Raw genomic sequence first — 21,760 nt, 5'->3', positions numbered from 1 at the left:
GTTGTTGTTGTTGGTTGTTGGTGGTGGTGGTGGTGGTGGTGGTGGTTTTCGTAGGATACGAGTAGTTCCCAACAATATTATCTTTTGACATATGGTCCAGTGGATATAACTGCTTACTTTGTCGTGCCCGTACACACACACACACAACACACACACACACACACACACATATATATATATATATATATATATAAAATTAATTTACGAAGGTGACATTAATTCTATTATTATCCAATGTAACAATTTAAAAAATGATAATAACAGAATCAATGACACAGGCGATAGCAGGCCCAAAAATACCATTAAATAGCCGAGTGATTAAAATTAATCAAAGGACATACTAGGTGTGTCCTTTGATTAATTTTATATATATGTATATATATATATATATATATATATATATATATATATATACTTTATTTAAAGCAGCAAAAAATTCAACAAAATCTGTTACTCTGAGTTTCTCGTTGCCGTTCATCAGACAGGTTTTTCTAGCAAAAACTGTCTGATGAACGGCAACGAGAAACTCAGAGTAACAGATTTTGTTGAATTTTCTGCTGCTTTAAATAAAGCATATTACTCTACCACTGGTATTTGAGTACTCTTTTTTCCACCTTGTTTCACATTTATGTGTTTACTCCGGTATATATATATATATATATATATATATATATATATATATATTATATATATATATATATAATATATATCAGACATGGCAAGGACCGGGCAACCCGAGATGATGTGGTCAACTGTCTCATTGTCCTGGTTGCACATTCTGCATTGGTGTTGAAGCCTGTTTTCATTATTTTGTTTTTTATAATTGTTTGTAGTCAGACATTACTTTTGTGCAGCTTGAATCAGTCCTTCCGTTTCAGCTTTTAGTCAAGAGCTCTTGAGCCATTGTTGGCTTTTATGTAGGTTCATTTCCTCTCTGTCAAGCCTAGCAGGGTATTCAATATGAAATTATTTTTCTCGCCATTTCTTCTTCAATATCTTTTGTAATTCAGTTTTCATGTTGTTTTTTGTCTCTTTGGCCATTTCTGCTATGTTGTCATCTGAGGTTAGTGTGTCAATGTATTTTCTTTATGTTTTGTATTTTGTCCGCACTTTATGTACAAAGAAAAGCGTTTACTTTTTTTCTCTTTTTACATTACTACATGCAATAATCTCCCAATCTTTATTTCTAAGTACTTTGCTAGTCCAACAGTTGCTATTTCATAGCAGCTTTCTGTCTGTGTCAGGCCACGGCCTCCTTCTGAGCGGAGTAAATCTATTCAGTCTGCGTCTTCTCTGGGATGGTGACTTCGGTATGCTGTTAGTAGTTTTCTGTTTTTTTCTATCTAGGTTTCTTAATTAACTGATCTTCCAGTTCATTATGTTAACGTAGTAATTTATGACTGGTATGGCTAGCGTGTTTATCCCTATTATCTTAGTTTTAGCATTAAGTTCATTGTTTAATATTAGTCAGACTCTTCTTTAGTACTCACCCCTAAATTTCTCTTTGATTTCTGTGTGTTGTATTTTAGCTGTTTCGTCTATTCCTGGATATTTGTATGGGGAGTTGTGGTCTAATTTTCTAATCTCTATGCCTGTGTCGAGTGCAGTGCTTTCAATGCTGAATAAGTAGCTTCTTCTCAGAGGGACTCTTGCACTTTTGTTCAGCCCTATGCACATTCCGATCCCAATTCTGAAACTTTGAGCAATTTTAGCGAAAGGTTTTTGGTTATCCATGTACTTGAGGTGGTTTATTTTTTGTTCATAGCACTTATAACACATAATAGTTTCGTTTAACAAGTCTGTTAGCGGGGTCAGAGAGATTCAGAAAAGTAGGGATGACAGTGGAAAATCCCCCTTCTTATGGCCAGAAGGTAGGTTTTAATTCTTCTTCTTTCTCTTCTTCTTCTTCTTCTTCTTCATCATCTTCTTCCTCCTCTCCTCCTCCTCCTCCTTCTGTTTCTCCTCCACCTCTTCTTCCTCCTTCTACTTTTTCTTCTTCTTCTTCTTCTTCTTCTTCTTCTTCTTCTTCTTCGTCTTCTTCTTCTTCTATTTCGGGATGGTCATGTATTTTTCTTCTTTTGCGAAATAAACACACGCATTATATATTCCTTCTTCACTCGTTTATTCCTGTATTATATGTCTTCTAACAAAAAATCATAAACGTATTTGCATTATCATCATTATTGTGATTATTATTATTATTGTTATTATTTTTATTATTATTATTGCTGTTGTTAGTATTATAGATATTATTAACGCTCTTCTTGTTCGCGTTCTACTTCTCTTTCCTTGTTTTTCTTCTTCTTCTTCGTCTTCTTCTTCGTCTTCTTCATCTTCTTCCAATTATTATTATTATTATTATTATTATTATTATGATTATTATTATTATTATTATTATTATATTATTATTATTATTATCATTATTATTATTATTATTATTATCATTATTATTATTATTATCATCATCATTATTATTATTATTATTATTATCATTATTATTATCATTATTATTATTATTATATTATTATTATTATTATTATTATTATCATCATTATCATTATTATTATCATTATTATTATTATTATTATTATTATTAATTATTATTATTATTATTATTCCCCTTATCATAGTAATTCTCATAGTTTTTATCATTAGTAGCGATATATTTACACTGTCATTATCGTCGTCATTGACGTCGTCTCCATCGCATCCGTCGTCTTTATATGTTTTATTACATTTCTTAACATTTATTATGGTTTGTTTACCTTAATTAGATGTGTTTTTGCGACAATCATTCCCAATTACATTACGAATCACTGACACTGCACATATGTTGACAAACCTTTTGACATACAGAACATACAACCACAAAACCATTTACATACATTCCTACACACATATACATTTGTATACATATATATATATATATATATATATATATACGCACACCCACAAATACACAATCTCTAACACAGTACTCACTGGTGCGCACACACTATATATATATAAATATATGTATATATACACAAATATGTGTATATAAGTGTGTGTGTATATATATATATATAAATGTATATATATATTACTCTTTTACTCTTTTACTTCTTTCAGTCATTTAACTGCGGACATGCTGCAGTAACACAGTACTCGCTGGTGCACACACACACACATATATATATATATATAAATATATGTATATATACACATATATGTGTATATAAGTGTGTGTATATATATATATATATGCTGCAGTACCACCTTTAGTCGAGCAGATCAACCCCAAAACTTTATCTTTGTAAACCTAGTACTTATTCTATCGGCCTATTTTGACGAACCACTAAGTTACGTGGACGTAAACACACCAACAATGGTTGTCAAGTGACGGTGGGTGAACAAATACGGATACGCATACACACACATATGTCATGCCATATATATATATATATATATATATATATTATATATATATATTATATATATATATATATATATATATATATATATATATATATCTTACCTGTCTGTGTTTGCCTTTCAAGTGCTGTGTTTTTACTGAGATCTCCCTTTTAGTAGAAAGGAATAGCTATAACTCTCTGACTGCTATTTCTAAATTCGGTGTGTGATGAGGCAATTCGTTGCTAAACCCTTAATTACTTAGTATTACTTAAACTTTCCTCGAATGAGGCTTTTACATGCCGAAATCTACTTGGTGTAATTAATGATTATTCCAAATTAATTCATTTCACCCTATATTGTTGCTGATATATATATATATATATATATATATATATATATACATACATACAACAGGCGTATTTCGGTTTGTGTCTACCAAATTCACTCACATTTCAACATTGCTTGAGGAGAGCATTGCGAGTGTGTCTGCCCAGTTGTGTCGCAGAGTCACGAATAACACCCGCTAAAATTGTATCCGATTAAAACGAAGTGAGCTAGCCGATAAGATCCAGTAAATTTCTCTGATGTTTTGCTCCAACATCGATTCAATCAAAAGACTAATAAGTATTGTACGGTGCCCCAGCATAGCTGTAGTCTAATGACTGAAGCAAGTAAGAGATGAGAGAAAATATATATTTCTAGAGAGGGACACCTATGTCTATCTATCGCTCTATCCATCTATCTATCAATCTGTCTATCTATCTATCTATCTATCTATCTATCTATCTATCTATCTATCTATCTATCTATCTATCTATCTATCAATCTATCTATCTATCTGTCTATCTATCTCTCTCTCTCTATATATATATATGTATATATATATATATATACACGTATATATATTTATATGTATACACACAGACAAATATATATATATATATACATACATACATACATACATACATACATACATACATACATACATACATACACACATATATACATACATGTGGGGGCGCAATGGCACAGTGGTTAGGGCAGCGGACTCGCGGTCGGAGGATCGCGGTTTCGATTCCCAGACCGGGCGTTGTGTGTGTTTATTGAGCGAAAACACCTAAAAGCTCCAAGAGGCAGTACTCTTTCACCACTCTTCCTCTCACTCTTTCTTCTGTTGGCTTGCTCGCTTAGCCAGCGAGGTGGCATCATTGAAGGCTAAAACAATGCAAACGCATTGTGACCAGCGATGTGTAGCAACATCTGATGGTCTCGTCGGTCACGTGATATATATATATATATACACATATATATATTTATATGTATACACACACACAAATATATATATATATATATATATATACATACATACATACACACATTTATACATACATGTATATGTATGTCCATGGATATATATATATATATACAGAGAGAAAGAGATATATATAAATAAAGATAGATAAATAGATAGATGCTATATAACTTAACGTACGTGCATCAAAATATACATTATCCCATAATAAATATGTACGCATATTTATACTTACCCATAAATGTATTCGTACACATATATGTAGATATATGCGTATCTGTAGATGAGCCACCCCAAACACACACTACACTTCCTCATATATATTTACTTCCTAATTCTTCATATCACATGGTGTATGTTTATCATACCAAGCATATTCTATTGAACTGATCGAGGTGTCTGCTTATTTAGACGCACAAGACAATAACAACGGAATTCTAAATAAGCTATATTTAGACTTGCCAGAAGAAAAAGCGAAAACGTGTGTCTGGATAGGAAGCATGAAATGGAAGAAGGAAAACAATAGAATGAATCAGTGAATGGTATGGGATAAATTCTATTTCAACAGGTGAAAATAAGATCAAAGGAGATGTTTATATAAAACAAAATTATCTAAAAATCTAAATCTCATTTAACGAAGAGATATGAAATTTTAAATAATATAGTAAACATACAATTTCCCTTGGTTTTGATTAGATATTTGCGTGTGTTTGTGTGTGTGTTTATGAGAGTATGTGTGTGTGCGTGTGCGTGCGTCTGTGTCTGTCTATGTATGTATGTATGTATGTATGTATGTATGTATTATGTATGCATGTATGAGTCTGTATGTATCCCTGTATTTGCTTGTTCATATAGCTAAATATGAACATATATCAATATATGCATATATGTATATATATACATAAATATATATACATATATACATATGCATATACATATACACATACACATACATACATGCATGCTTGCATACTGCATGAATCGCAAAAGTGCATACATAGTAACCCTTTAAGATACCGATATATGCGCGCACTGTGTGTTTGACCGTGTGCGTGTGTGTGTGAGAGTGTGTTTGTCTGTGTATGTCCATGTTCATATGTGTGTGGGGGGGCATACACAAGGACAAAGTGTTAGTTGGCAGAAGTGAAGCATATACATTGTTTACATATATATATATATATATATGCAGTGCAACATAGAGCACTTAAGAACGAGGTCCCTCTCCGTTAACTTGTAAATGTAATTTTTAAATCGTAGATCTCTTTGTATCAGAAAAGATATATTTTTTCTCAAGTTGTTTTTCGAAACATAGTTGTTGGGTTACGTGTTAACATGTTTCAAGATTTGCCACGGAAATCGAGATAGGAACCTATATGATAAATGTAAATCAGCATAAGAAAACGAATCTGTATGTGTAGCTCCTACACGCATTTTTTTCTCTCCTTGTTTCTGTCCTTGTTTTTTTCTGTGTATCTTTCTGTCGAAGAGCGTAGGCTCGAAACGTAAAATACTTTTTCTATTCCTGAGCGCTACACTAATACATTTGTTTCTTTGTACTCCACCTGCCTTCGTCTTTTGGTTATTTTCGTAAACTTTCCCTTTATATATATATATATATATATATGAAATATAATATATGAAATATATATATATATATTATATATATATATATATATATATATATATATATATATGAAATATAATCTGCTCTACATCTTCTTCAACGGATTTATGTTTTATGCAAAGGATATTTATGTATATATACACACAGACACAATTCAAATAAAGGTTATACTGGCCTCACGAAAGGATGGTATCATACAAGGAAATACTGATTCAGTACCAAATATTTTTAAAGGGAGGTTAATATCCATAAAACCTCCCATATATAGGCTTATATATAGGCTTTAACTGAAGCAGCTGTATGGGATAATGATCGATTTTTTGCTGGTAATAAACTCTTATTGACTTCAATATTTATTATTCATATATATATATATATATGTGTGTGTGTGCGTGTGTGTGTGTGTATGTATGTGCGTCTGTATGTATATATATATATATATATATATATATATATAGAGAGAGAGAGAGAGAGAGTTAATCCAAACAAGAAAGCACAAAAAAACACAACAACGCGAGGACGTGGAATAAATATAGTATTATTGGACGCTCGGGAAAGAAGGAAAGAAGGAGGGTTTAACGTTTCGAGCGGAGCACTTCGTCGGAAACACGGGAGAAGGAAAGATCCAGAGAAGGGAAGAAAGAAGGAAAAAATCGCCAACGGTACACACGCGGTCACATTACCGGAGTAAGCACATAAATGTGAAACAGTGAAACAAGGTGGAAAAGAGAGTACTCAGATACCAGAGGTAGAAAAAAAAAACTTTATTGAAAAGCAACGGAAATATAATAAAAGCTGTTACTCAGAGTTTTACGTTCCCGTTCATCAGACGGACAGTTTGTGAAACTCTGAGTAACAACTTTTATTATATTTCTGCTGCTTTTAAATAAAGTATATATATATGGATCAAAACCGTTTGATTCAAATTAGTTGGTACTCTTGTATTTCAAGCAGGATGCTAGTCTTCAGTCATTTTGAATTTGATTCAAATTCTCATCTATGGAACACTTCAACTCTAATTTTTTAATCAAAGTAGCGTAAAGTAGATTCAAACAATATGGATTCTCGCGTCGTTAGTCGACGTGTGAGCGTTCTGCAATTTCTCCAACAATCACACAGAGATGATTTCTTTATATTGAGATGATTTGTTTATAGTGATCAAATGTCTGTGCTGTACATAAGCTAAGTTCCTCAATCAAATTGACATTAACTGTAAAGGTACACGACGTGTCACATGTCAGATGACGGTCTGTGAATCGAAACCAAGATATTGTATTCATGAGTATTACACCTTAACAAACTCACACACCCGCACATACACACACACATCCATATATATATATATATATATATATATATATATATATAGAGAGAGAGAGAGAGAGAGAGAGAGAGAGAGACAGAGATTGAGGACCTTGTACTGCAATCGCATGGGACTCAATGGCCCCACAGATAGTTAACGCCCTGCCAAAGCATCTGACGAATGGCCATGGAGTGGTGATAGATGTTTCCAAGACACAACTTGACCTCCTGCAATTCAAAGTCCCGGATCAACTAATACTGAGGCAGGAGGCTCAAAGGAGGGCATCAGTTTTAAATCCCCTACCACAACAAAAGCCTATCACATAAGATTGACCATTGAAAAAGTGATTACACTGGCAGTGTCCAAGCATGGTCACACTCATAGGGATGAACCATATAAAAAATAAAAGAACACATACGCACACATGTACACACACACACATACACATACACTGAGTTTATGGTATGACCGCTTTTGATTTTCAACCGTCTCTATTGTTGCACAACCTCTCTACGACAACACATCTCTATTACCACTTCACGCAAAAGTTGTAACCGAGAAGTCGTTAAAATATTAATGAGTGTTCGAGACTAAATATAAACGGTTATTGGATAATTTATCATTGCTATACAAGATTAACATCAATCACAGTTGTTCTTTGACCACAGAACTTATTCTCTCCTATGTTTGAGAGGATAGCACCGATATCTCGGAATCGTTATCTTTAGAAGGGTTTTGAAACCGGTAGATCTTTGAACATCGATGTAGAGCGAAGACAACAAACGGTCTAAAATTTTGTTGCATAATTCCTGCGGCATGGCGCTAACTCTGTTTCAGTCTTTCTTTGAGACCGATTTAAAGATTTATAAATCCGTTGATTAACGTGTACTAACTGGTTAGAGGAAATACTTGATAAAGAGAAAGGAAAGGATAAATAAAGCAAATCAGGATGAAGGAAATGAATCATAAATTAAATAGAGATATATAGGATCAAGAAGTGGCAGTGAAATGACTATAGCCGAAGCAATTTGTTCTAATAATATTTCGCCGCTGGGAAACGCCATGAAAGAATAATCCGGTCTATAATTTATGGGTTAGAACCATTATTTGAAGTTGACATGAACTAAGAAATATATTTTACGTCTTCTTCCAACTTGTTTGCTATCTGAATGCCTTTATCCCTCGAACTCACACTGAGCAATACACATATGTGCTTTCATCCAGTTACATGCATACTTACATAAATACACAGACACAGACACACAAACACACATATAGATACATATACATATATACATACATACATATGTGCATGTATATATATACACATATACTTATGTATATGTGTACATATATATATATATATATATATATATATATATGGATGCATTTATACATATATACATATATATATATATACGTGTGTGTGTGTGTGTGTGTTCATATGTATGTATTTATATATACATGCGTATATTATGTGGTTCTTCATGTACAGATATTTACATATATGTGCGTGTCTGTGTATGTGTGTGAAGGAGTTCGTTCCTGCGCACATATGCTTATAGATTTATTCACACAAGCACAACACTCACTCTCACTAGCACATGCGAGTGCACAGACACACATAACACAAGCACACACACAGACACACATAACACAAGCACACACGCACACACACACACTGAAGCACAATCACGCACATACACAAACACATATACAAGCACACGACACGCATCACAATGTGTATTTGTCGTTTACGCTTACGAAACAGCCGAAAGCAAGCAGACGATATCTGTTGATAAAGTGACAGTGGAACTAAATATAGAAAATGCAAGAATTAAAAGCTGCAATGGATTATAAAATCATTAGAGATTGTTTATCTTAATGAAACAATACTTGTTACGCACTCTATAAATAAAAAGCGACTGGGCACTGTTGTATTTGTCTGTATCTTTGTGACTATGTGTGTAACTGTGTGTTTGTGTGTGTTCATGTGACGCTGTGTATGCGTGTATGTGCCTGTAATTGTCTGTGTGGTTGAGAGTTAAGGAAATTAATCTAAGGAGATACGAGAAGAAAGTGTATGCGTAAGAAAGTGATAGAACTGGGTGGAGGGGAAGTACAGGAAAAAAGGAGGAGAAAAAGAAAAGGCATGAGAAAAGGAGGGAGGAATCATTGTTAGGTTGGAGTTGGTGAAATAAAGAAAATTGGGTGATCTTCCGTGGAGTATATCCAAATAATATTTATCATGCTAAGTACCTCCACCGCTACCAAACTAACACCACCACCACCACCACCACCACGTCCAACTCTATCATCATCACCACCAACGACGTTCATTATATGTTCATTATTATTACTTTTATCGTGAGAACCTCTGTAGTTTAACTAACATTTCGTAATGACTTGGAGTTGTATTGCTGTGTCCATCATTAGGGCAACATTGTCGATGGTAACAAATGATGAAGATTTTATTATTATTTTTTGTATACTTTTGCAGGATTCAAAACTAAGTAGCACGATTATTAGAGTATCGTTATTTCTTTATCCTATCCCACTTTATATTTTACTGAATTAATATAACATTATATACAATCCGGTATATTATTTCGGAGAAGGGTTGTAGTACTGGGCTTATCTTTTGAATTGCTACTGTTACTGTATCTGTTATTTCACTTAATCTGGAATAATTTTCGTTGGTGTAGTTGCTTGTTTCTTTTATATGGAGAGCATGAAGTTCACTATGTTTAATTAAAGGATTTTATGTTCCGAGTTCAAATCCTTTAATAGCTGATAAATTATTACCAGTAAATTACCGCGGTTGAATTATTATCTTATTTTACCCTACCATTTATACGGGTGGTCTTATAAATATGTTCAAAGATATTCATTTGCGGCAATTAGATGAATATCATACGGTAACTGAAGCATGAATAAACCTGTGTGATCAATAATTTACTTCTAAGACCGTAATCAGCTGATGTGTAAAGTCGAAGGATTAAGTCTGTGAATTTTATCACCTGCTTTACTTCTGTTACCCCTTTCAAGGAAACTCTATAACAAAAAAAGACATCTTCAGCGGTTTTGCCAGAATGTTATTAACAATCCCCGTCTTTATGGGTATCTTAAGGAAATCGTCATAGTTTATTGGTGAGTTTAAGCTCGTTTCATCTATAATTGATAATATTTCTATTGATCTAATGGGTAGTTGACGCTTTATGGGGTTGCACCGTCACAAATCGCATCCGGTTTATTTATTTCCATGACTCCTAATGGGGATATTTAAATAATTTGGAAATGTTAACTCAGTATTTCACTTTGATTTCAGGGCTTGCATTTAGTAAAGTATCTCCTTCGGACAGAGTCACTGTCTTGTAAAGTACACAGATTGATTCCTTTGCAAAATTACAGAGAGACTTAAGGTTCATTTTTATATTTTCGAAGCACAGGTTTATCTTTTTGCTCTAACCTTTTTTATGGGAGAATCTACGTTATCGTTTGTCTCTTTATTCACATCTAAGAGTGTCCATTTTATGTAGGTTCTATTTTGGTTGAATTTAGGTTGTTTATTTAGTTTCACGTGAGTAACGTATTTGCGTATGTAGGCCTACCTCTTGAAGAATATTTAATGCATATAGTTGGCGTTATTGGCATAAATGCTTTAAGCTTTATTGCGTTGTTTTACACAAGTTGACTTTGAGGCTAGTTCTGTTTCACCATTACTTTTTGAATAAGATTCGGGTAGTTTTTCAAATGATTTGACGCTGAATAGAATTTGAATGCTATTTATTGCAGTATTCTATTACTATCTTTGAGACATATAATGTTAATGCTACAGTCCCTGAGCAGTCAGTTCAAATGGAGGAGTTTTACTTTATTACTGTACGTTTTATGAGGAATGGCTATAACTTTGAGCACGATTTTGATAGGGTTGGATATAAGCAAAGCCGCAGTTCTTTCCAAGGTTAAGCTGCATTTCTTTCCAATTTCTCTATACCGGGTTCTCCATACCGTACACACTACAGGAAATTTAGGCAATGAATACTTTTTGTTATTTTGCCCTTTACTTTTCATTTTAGTACTTTTTGAGTATTTCGAGCTTGTCTGATTTATTGTACTTCTCCTGTGCTGATCACTTTTACATCTTTTAGCAACAACCTTCGTTTTAATTTGTCTGGTGTTTTTACCTCTACGTTTGCCTTTAGAAGTGGTGTTAAGCTGTTTCATTTTTGTATTGTCTTTCTCGATATCTTATTCATTCTTGGCTCGAAGTTGACTTTTCTGAAACTGAAGGGAATTGTTTATTGTTTGTGGCTTAGTCACTACACTTTTTCAGTCTTCACCTTCCGCGATACTGTATAATAAGTTTAGATGTGGCTTGACGAGAGGGCATAAAATAGACACATACATGCTTTTTCGCATCTATTTAAACCATAGGTATGTGGAATCCATCATTTTTAGGACTCCACAGTTAGATTACACTGGTTTACAAAAACGAAAATTATGCTCTGAGGCAAGTATGTGAATAGGTGGGATTTTTTACTAATTTTGACGTAGTGAATTCAATTTTCTGAATGGTTTTGCTCTATCACCTTTAATATTTTGCCTTCACATATCCCATTTTGATTATATTGCATATAAATTCAAAATATGTGTTTATTTCATCTGTTATAAAGGCATATTACAGAAGAAAACAGCATAGATACAGAACATTGATGGAACTAAATTACTTGGATAATACAATACACACAAATCATTCGAACAGACAGTTAGGGGTGGGTTACTTTCAACGATCTTGTGTACTGCGCTTCCGGGATGTCATCCAACAAAAGCCCTGCATCATGCTCGAGTTCCACGTGCCTTGGTAGTTGCTCTCCATCTTAGTAACATCTTGGTGGAACCATTGTTCATGCTCATCACTCACTACTCCGAGCTTCGGAGGGAAGAGTTGAGGTAGGAGGGGAGAAAGTGAATTTTGAGTAACATTCGGCATCCCAATCGTCATACGTCTGTTACAACTACTAGATATACTCTTGGTAATCTAGTACCCGTGTGTTACCAAGGAAGCCATGGCAGACTGACTTACATGCTTCCCATGCTCTCAGTTCCTTTAAGGTAAGGAGCTCCTCAAAGTCCTTATCCTTCAGCACCTCTCGGACGAAGATGCCTTCCATGAGATTAGTAGTAATCAGAGCTGGGGACAAGTGTTGGAAGGCAGCGCCATTTTTATCCATAGCCTTCACGAAATTCTTCATTAAATCAAGCTTGATATGAAGAAGAGGAAGAAGCACCTTGATCATGTCCACCGAAGGATTTTCTTGGACACTGTATTCAGCAGGCATGAAAATACTCCTAGATCCCAAATCCTTTTGTTTGTAGTGCTTGGACACAGCCCGACTATCCCAGAGACAGAGGAAGCAACAGTACATTGTGAATCCTGCTTGCATACCCATAAGTAGCCCAATGACCTTGAGGTCTCCGCAGAGACTCCACTGGTACTGGTTGTACTTGACTGTTTCCAAAAGGAGGTCCATATAATATACACTCCTTCAGATGAACTGAGTAGACAATGGGGATGCTGGGATATTTAGTCCCATTGTGCAGTAGCACAGCCATCAGACGTCGCTTGGAAGAGTCTATGAGAAGATGCCATTCTGTGGGATTCTGTGGGAAACCAAGGAAGGTGAACAAACCAGGGACATTTGTGCAGTAGCACAACCTGTTTTGTATGTCGAAGAATGAAGTAAAGTTGTGATTCCGTGTCCTGAAACCGGTGATCCTTACATCTGCCTTCATCAGGTACCACTGCTTAAGCCAGAATGCCAGGAGCTCTGACTGGTGCTTAGATACAAATCATGAGCAAGGTAATTCAGGTCTTCCTTCGTGATCGAGTGGGTCTCATTGCCACTTGATCCGGAATAAACAGAAACATTGTCTTCAAAAGAGATCGACTTGGCAGAATCTTACCCTGAAGGCATTTATTCACCTTATGCAGGAAGAATATCATTATTTGATGGGTGTCTAGGGACAAGGAGATTATCTGAGTGGGAAACAGGTATCATAGCTGAGGGAAGATTGGGCTATTTGATCTTTTTTCTAGAAGAAGCATTGAAACTTAATACTCATCTGCATGGCTTTGACTCTCTCCTGACCACCGAGACAGCAAAGCTGAAGGCTGCTTTTTTGCCGTTAAACCATGCAGTTAGTTCATTGAAGCGAGGTTTATAACATAAGTGTGGAGCTCAGGATTTGTCCTGATCTCCAATTTTACAGTCTATATAATGAAAGTAAACACTTCTCAGGAGGAAAGAAATTGTCCGGCGCTGTGCAACTGTCGTGAAACCTCCATACTTAGCAGAATGAATTTGCCTTGTTGATGCATCCTCGGTGTTTTGAAGTGCCTGAAGCCATTGTAGAGATATGTATCACGTGTACCACAAAAATCTGGAAATCAAAATAAAAAATGATCAAATATATCGTTACGTGAATTGTCGCAAAATCATAATGTATATCTCAAAAACTAGGGGTGATGAGTAAAAACTGGTTCTGTATCTGAAATCAGTGCCCCAAAATTAGGCTAGAGCAACTATTTTTATGCTTGTCTCAATTTCTCTGTAAATCAATGTTATTGGGGAGAAATGATTCACTCTGGCATAGTTTTGGAGAAAACAGATTTCTTCCAATTAACTGTTTTAAGTTTCAAATGTTATTTTCTGGCTATGTCTTCTCTGAGTTAGATTTGTGAGCATTCTCTGTTTATATAACCTCTGCAACGAAATTTATTTGCTAAAAGTATTTATTGGGTTTTATATATAACGCAGACAATAAGGTAAAGGAAAGAGGGAAGAATGTGAAAAGAGACAAACAAGGGGCAGTTTAAAGTTTATTGGTTTCAATGAAAAGAAATGCTAAATATTAGCATGGACTGAGCTCGTAATGTAGAATCTAGGAGGGAAAGCGCAGAACAAATGGAAGATTACGTGTATATATAACACACCCCGTTGTGAAGAACAGTTGGAACGTGTGCAAATTCGTGCTAACTACATGAGAAACAGAAAGCGGAAGATATAGAGGAAGGGAAATAAAAAAAAAGATACAAAGAAAGGAGATTGCATGAATTTAATTAAATTTGCAATATAAAGAATATAAAATAATCGAAAGTAAAAATATAACAAAAAGCAGAAAATCAAAAGGAAATGCTTAGCTATGATTACTATTAAGAACAATGCAGAAAGCGAAAATACTTTTGAAAAGAACAAAATGAAGGCAAACAGAAAAATAGATATTAAGTACACAACGAAAATAATGTTAAGCTTAACAATGTGCAAGCAGAGAACGAAAATTATATAAAAGTACAAAGAGAAAATAGAGAGATGGAGAGAACAGACTGAATGAAATATTTGATATGGCATAAATAATTAAATAACGAACAATGTTAGTTTACATCACCTTTTGTGTGTCCCAAAATATTAAAAGGTTTTCAAAGGCATTTACCTAAGTTCTTGCTTTTGTATAAACGTAACACTTCTCTATGAACTGTGACACGTGCTTTTAGCAATGGTTTTTGTTTTCCTTACTGTTTAAGAGTGCATTAAATCGTTGGCTGAAATAACTTCGAATCCAACCCAAGATATATGTATATATATACAATTAAGTAATGCCTTATCATAGCACGGAATATATCGATGAAGCAAGCAATGTTCATTGATGTGTGGTAATCCATAACTGCAATGCTATCCAAAAGTATCCAATAATGAATGGAACGCTAATCGTGGCGTAAAAATATAATAAAAAGAGACGAATAGGTTATCTGGTACTTATTTCATCAACTACGAAATGGTGAAAGGCAAAGTCCACCTCGGTAGAACTTGAACGCAGACGGTAGTGATGGGCGAAATACTGCTAGGCATATATTGCCCAGTATGCTAACGATTCTGCCAGCTCACCACTTTAATAATAATAATGGTTTCAAATGTTGCCACAAGGACAGCAATTTCGGGGAGGGGATGAGTAGATTACATTGAACCCAGAATTTTATTAACACTTATTTTAACAAGTCCGAAAGGATCCGGCATTAATTACCAGCTCAGTGAAAAAGAATATATACCGCACAAGTACAACGATGCAGAATGTGTGGGAAGAGGTTCGAAAGTGTGACTCACATTGTTAGTGCTTGTGAAACACTTGCGCGGAAAGAGTAGAGCATAGACACGACAAAGTAGTCCAAAACCTCTACTGGCTATTATACCGTAAGTATGAAAATGAGATTATGGGTGCTTGGTACCAACATACACCGGAAAAGGTAATGAACGAAAAGGGAAGGCAAAAATCCTTTGGGACATTGACTTCCAGACAAATAAGGCCGGATATAATAACCTTTAAGAGGGACTAACGAGAGTGCCTAATAATTGACGTGGCAGTACCAGGGGATCATGAAAGAAAGGGAAAAGGTTGATAAATATGGAGACCTGAGGAATGAGATCGCTAAGATGTGGTAGCTACGAGATTCCCATATAAAGGTTATCCTTATTGTCATTGGAGCACTTGGATTAACACAATGGAATCTGAGAAAACATCCGGAAACTCTAGAAATACCCTACAGTCTAGATGTATTGCAAAAGTCGGTATTACTTGGAACTGCACGCATATTACGTAAAGTACTGTCTGTCTGAGGCCCTTGTTGGGATTTGACAGACGGTGCCCCAACAGACACAATATTTTCAATCAACTACATCACGATATTGGATACTCTGCGACATTTTAAATAATAATGGCAATAATAGTACGAAATGTACTGGTGTAAAAGTTCTTGCAATGGTTATGGCAATAACTACAACTTTAATAATATTAATAATAATAATTTCTATGAGAGGTACAAGGATTAGAAGTTTGGAGAAATGGGTCAATCAATTACATTGGAATATCGAAATAATTGTGTCACACCCGTACAAATATGGTCATTTTCGTATATAAGAACTCATTGTAATAATCCTCATCCCTACCAACATAGCCACTCACTATACCATCATGGTAATGACAATCGTCATCATCGTCGTCTTCGTGGATATAGAGTGAATAGGTTGACCTATTCAATAACGTTCGAAGGACAAATGATGTTTGACGTAAGCTTAATTTGTTACGAGTAAAATGTAAAGATTATTAAAAACCTGCTGTAACTACAATGGTTCTTACAAACCTTATGTATTAGTATTTGATCTAAGCACATCCGCATTATCTACATCACCTTCAGAATTTTTCTTTATCCACAATGATAAATTCTGCTGATATTGTTGGTCGTGATGATGCTAGCGGGAACATTCCAGAACAGATGAATACGAGAAGGCATGATGGATGTACCTATTTGTTGGACTGTAATTCTGTCTAAGATATTGATGTCATGTTCTGACCACGAGTTACATCAAATTAAAGAAGAAAAAAATCTTTCCTAAATAATGTGTCTTAAGAACTTGCTCGTTGTTGCCTAGTCAATGTGTATTTGGAATGATGGGATAGTCAAGCTTTAAATTAAAATACTAGCGTTCAGACATGTCAGATGCTAATTAGTTTTCTATAAAAGACCTTTGGTAGATTTGACAGCCCCGCTTCGAAGATCATATTGGCCTTTTTATTTATATATGATTGTATATTTTAGTATTACCAGCCATTTTCCAATGGATCTGACGATCATTTTTGAAAGAGGTTGTAACCTGTTTTGTCGACGATGGCAGCCATATTAATAGAGTTGGCAGCCATTCGAATTATATTGGCAGATAATAAGAACTGTGGTATGTATTAGACAGAGAAATCTGTACATTCATCATTAACAAGAAAAAAAAAAACAAATGAGACAGATATCAGAGGGAAATAAAATGAAACACTAAAATAGTAAATGGTGGAAATGTGGAATAATAATAAAAAAAAAAAAGATTATTAAATTTCGAATTTTCGAGTCCAATACACAGAAGATTGATTGATTTATGCTTTCCATATTTATACTTTTATTCAGGAATAAATTTCAAACATTTCTTAAGATTTACAATAGATGCGGAGAGAAATACAGAAACAAGTACGATATATTTATGGGTCGAAATATGTGTCACATCACCTAAAGTAGTTTTAAGCTTGTAAATATAATTTGATAAGGAAGAAATTGAAACTTGAAATTAACTGAAGCATGATTTGAAAAGATAACTGTTGCGATTGTTTGACCTGTCTACGCCAAATGTTTTTGCCCATAGCATGACAGAATTATTGAGGTACAGAAATGATCAGTGAAATCATTTATATCTTCTGCACGAGTTGATCCAATGTTTAAGACAAGTAAAGAAATGGAAGTTCGCATTGTAATTGTCAGTGTCACAAGTTGTCTCACCTCATCTATATATGCATATGTATGTTTGACTGGATGTACGTATGTGTGCTTATACACACACACGCACGTACACACACACACACACACACACACACATATATATATATATATATAGAGAGAGAGAGAGAGAGAGAGAGAGAGAGTCAGAGACACAGAGAGGGAGGACTGAGCAAATAAATAGCTAGCTAAATGGATGGATGGATGGATGGAAGGATAGATAGATAGATAAATAAATAGATAGATAGATAGATAGATAGATAGATAGATAGATAGATAGATAGATAGATATAGATAGATAGATAGACAGACAGACACACAGACAGACTGACAAACAGGTAGATAGATAGACAGACAGAGAGAGAGATATATAGATGGATAGATAGATAGATGGATGGATGGATGGATGGAGGGATGGATGGATGGATGGATAGGTAGATAGATAGATAGATAGATAGATAGATAGATAGATAGATAGATAGATAGATAGATAGATATAGATAGATAGATAGATAGATAGATAGATAGATAAAAAAATGTCATTATTTTTCGTAATTGCTAATTATTTGTGTTTGCTTTCCTATAAGACTTTAAATTAACGTTTCAAAACTTTTAATATATTTTTCGTGAATGAGCTTCTAGTCGTTGGTGTCTGCTACTGCAGTTTTTATTTAGTCAGATTCAGACAACCGATGTACCAATGAATACATTCACGCCAGATTAACAGTTGTAAACTGAGAACATTTACTGTTACATTAACTATACAAATACTGAATTTTATAAAGGTCTAACGATACATGTGCGACTAGAAATATCTTTCGTTTGATATTTCATAAGGATACAATATGATATGGATAGCAACCAAAGCTAGTTGTTTCAACATGTATCATATATATTAAATAGAAAATGTTAGCCAAAGTTAAACACAATGGCACACCATTTCATTAACAAACAAGCAGCATTTTCTGATTTTCGGGAAACAGTATCTAATGATAATAGCATTATTATCATTGCAACATCAAAGCCCTAACTCATGAGCAGCATCTGAAGCAAAATAACATATGGAATCAATAAACACAGCCTTCAGAAAGCAAGGCGGTGTTCAATGTCTAGTTACTCGGTAGAGATAGCAAATTCATACAATTGTAAAATATTAATACTGATATGTGTAAAATAATTAATAAAAAAAGTAGGACTTAAGATATTTAAAATGTCATACAACGACATTGATAATGATGCGTGTGAGGAAAGCAGATGGTTGCGTAGCGATGTTACCGAATGAGTGTTAGGGAATTAATATATATATATATATATATATATATATATATATATAATATTATATGTGTATATACATATGTATATATGTATATATATATTATATATATATATATATATATATATATATATACATATATATAATATATATATATATATACTTATATATAAATGAAGTCTAAGGAAGGGAAAACATTTTTAGCTGTAGACCATCTTTAGTATGTATACAAATTTGTTCATAGTTCAAATATGCTTGAGGCATTTTCGAACCCGCAATTAAGCTATTCACTTTATTTTGTCGTGAGGAAAGGTTTACGCCGTAGAAAAATATGTATAAATACACCGAGTCAGCTCACAGACTGATTCATGCATGGATTTCGGAGTGGTCATCTCCTCTTCAGCAGCATAGATCCATGTATATACATGTATGTATGTATGTATGTATGTATGTATGTATGTATGTATGTATATATATGCGTGTATGTATGCATGTATGTATGTATGTATGTATGCATGTATGTGTGCGTGTATGTATCTATAAACACACATATATATATATATATATATATATAACTATTAGGTAATTCATATCTATCCCTTGGGTTTCATACCTATCCCGACCTATGCCTCCCTCTCACTATAGTATTAAAGTTAATCAGGGAATCTAGTGAACGATTTATAAAAATGCTTACATCGTATCACTAATTCCTGCCTACGGTTAATAAAACTACTCATTGGCGTGAGGATTTGGATTTACTCCCGTAGGCAAAGTTCACATTTACTTCGACCTATTTCGTATGGTTTAGCTCGACTAAGGATTGATAATTTTGCTCGTATCCTGTGTGTTTCCACCCTAGGTCTCCATATTTGCTTGCTAGGTGATGTCACAGTTTCTTTATTTTTATGCCTAAATGACGAGATGTGGTTGTAACACCAGAGCTTAAATGTCATCGCGCAGCATCCTATGTACTGGTAAATTTTGTTCCGGATTACTACTGTACATTCATATATTATATTTCTTTCAAAATATGATTTATCTAAAACACATTCCGTATCCGCTCTACAGTTACAACCGGCACCGTCCTTTCTATTGTTACTATCTGAGCAGATATTACCACTCTAGGTGTCATTACCGTTATCATTACCGTTATTATTAATAATTATATCTTTATTGCCCATAGGGGCCTAAACATTGAGGGGGCAAACAAGGATAGACAAGGGGATTAAGTCGATTACATCGACCCCAGTGATTAACTAGTACTTATTTAAACGACCTCGAAAAGATGAAAGGCAAAGTCGATCTCGGCGGAATTTGAACACAGTACGTAACGGCAGACGAAATATCGCAAGGCATTTCACCCGGCGTGCTAACGTTTATGCCAGCCTTGTTGATATTACCATCATCATTACCATTACAATTACCATCCATATTATTGTTACTCTTTTCATCATCACCATGACCACCACTGCCACGGGTCTTGTCATTTATAGTATCATTTCTATTTATATTGTCCTCCCAATTATTCTTACCATAAGCCTTAATTTGTATTTCCTTTCCATTATTTCCTACGCTCCATTACTCGCATTTCTCATGCGATCTCGACCTCCATTCAGACCATGCCCCCCACGACCCTTCTCATTGCTAATTTTAGTCGAGTCGTTACCATCGTTATTACTAGCGTTATAGCTAAAATGTTGTCCGATTATCGCTATTATTCCTAATATATTTATGGCTATTCCTATCACTAGTAATATTTATACACTCCCCCATGTCCATGTATTTATTATGTGTTTTATTCCGGTATAGGTCTGTTGAATTTAAGCTTTATAATTCCCTTAATCTACGGGAGTTGTGGGACGTTATAATTTGTGCTAGGTTCCTAGTAGTGGAGTAGGCAAATTTTACATTGTACCGGTTAAACAATCTTTCATACAGGAAATGTTTGTCTAGAGCTGCAAAGAATTTCTTGTGAATATTAGTATCGATTTGGACCCCAAATGGAGCAATGGACCATATTACTTTTTCTTATTTATATTGTGATAATCTATCTTACCCCTTTTCCTCCCTGGGTTATTCGGTTTATGTTTAATCTGATCTCTGTTGTCATTATAACTAGTCTCATTTTCATCTAGGTCCTTAACCCAGGTGTCTAATTCAAGTCTCTCCCTGTTCCTATTTTGGCTGTCGTTCAGTGGGGATCGTTGTTCTTGTTTTCTTACCAGTGGGTCTAAAATCTCATCCGCATGTTTTATCCTTTCGATTATGTTCCGTTATCTTGCTAGACTTACTGATTATAAGGAGCGTACCAGCCTCCGGACGCCCTAACGTGAGGTTAGTGTTTATGTTTAATTTCTTCTTGCATCTGTTCCTCCTATTATTTATTATCACTCCACCGTTGCCCCAACAGGTCGTACATGAGTGGTGTTATACAGGTGGAGTAAAATCCTCTTTCGTACACGAATCGCACTCAGGGATGTTGT

The 21,760-nt window shown here is 34.5% G+C and overlaps 1 protein-coding gene and 1 long non-coding RNA gene across 2 annotated transcripts in view; both read left to right on the top strand.

Annotated features, from left to right (window-relative positions):
- The window catches only part of LOC115218300, a 1,044,479-nt gene that overhangs the window by 759,361 nt on the left and 263,358 nt on the right, over positions 1 to 21,760 (top strand). The window lies entirely within an intron of this gene.
- On the top strand, positions 1,392 to 20,148 carry LOC118765815. Its single transcript, XR_005001695.1, has 3 exons — positions 1,392 to 1,482; positions 7,785 to 7,787; positions 20,137 to 20,148. It is a non-coding gene; the product is annotated as an uncharacterized LOC118765815 (long non-coding RNA).

This window comes from Octopus sinensis, linkage group LG13, assembly GCF_006345805.1.
Source record: "Octopus sinensis linkage group LG13, ASM634580v1, whole genome shotgun sequence".
Taxonomy (NCBI): Eukaryota; Metazoa; Mollusca; class Cephalopoda; order Octopoda; family Octopodidae; genus Octopus; species Octopus sinensis.
The sequence above is the reverse complement of the archived record's forward strand: the minus strand, read 5'-3'. Positions and strand labels throughout refer to the sequence as shown.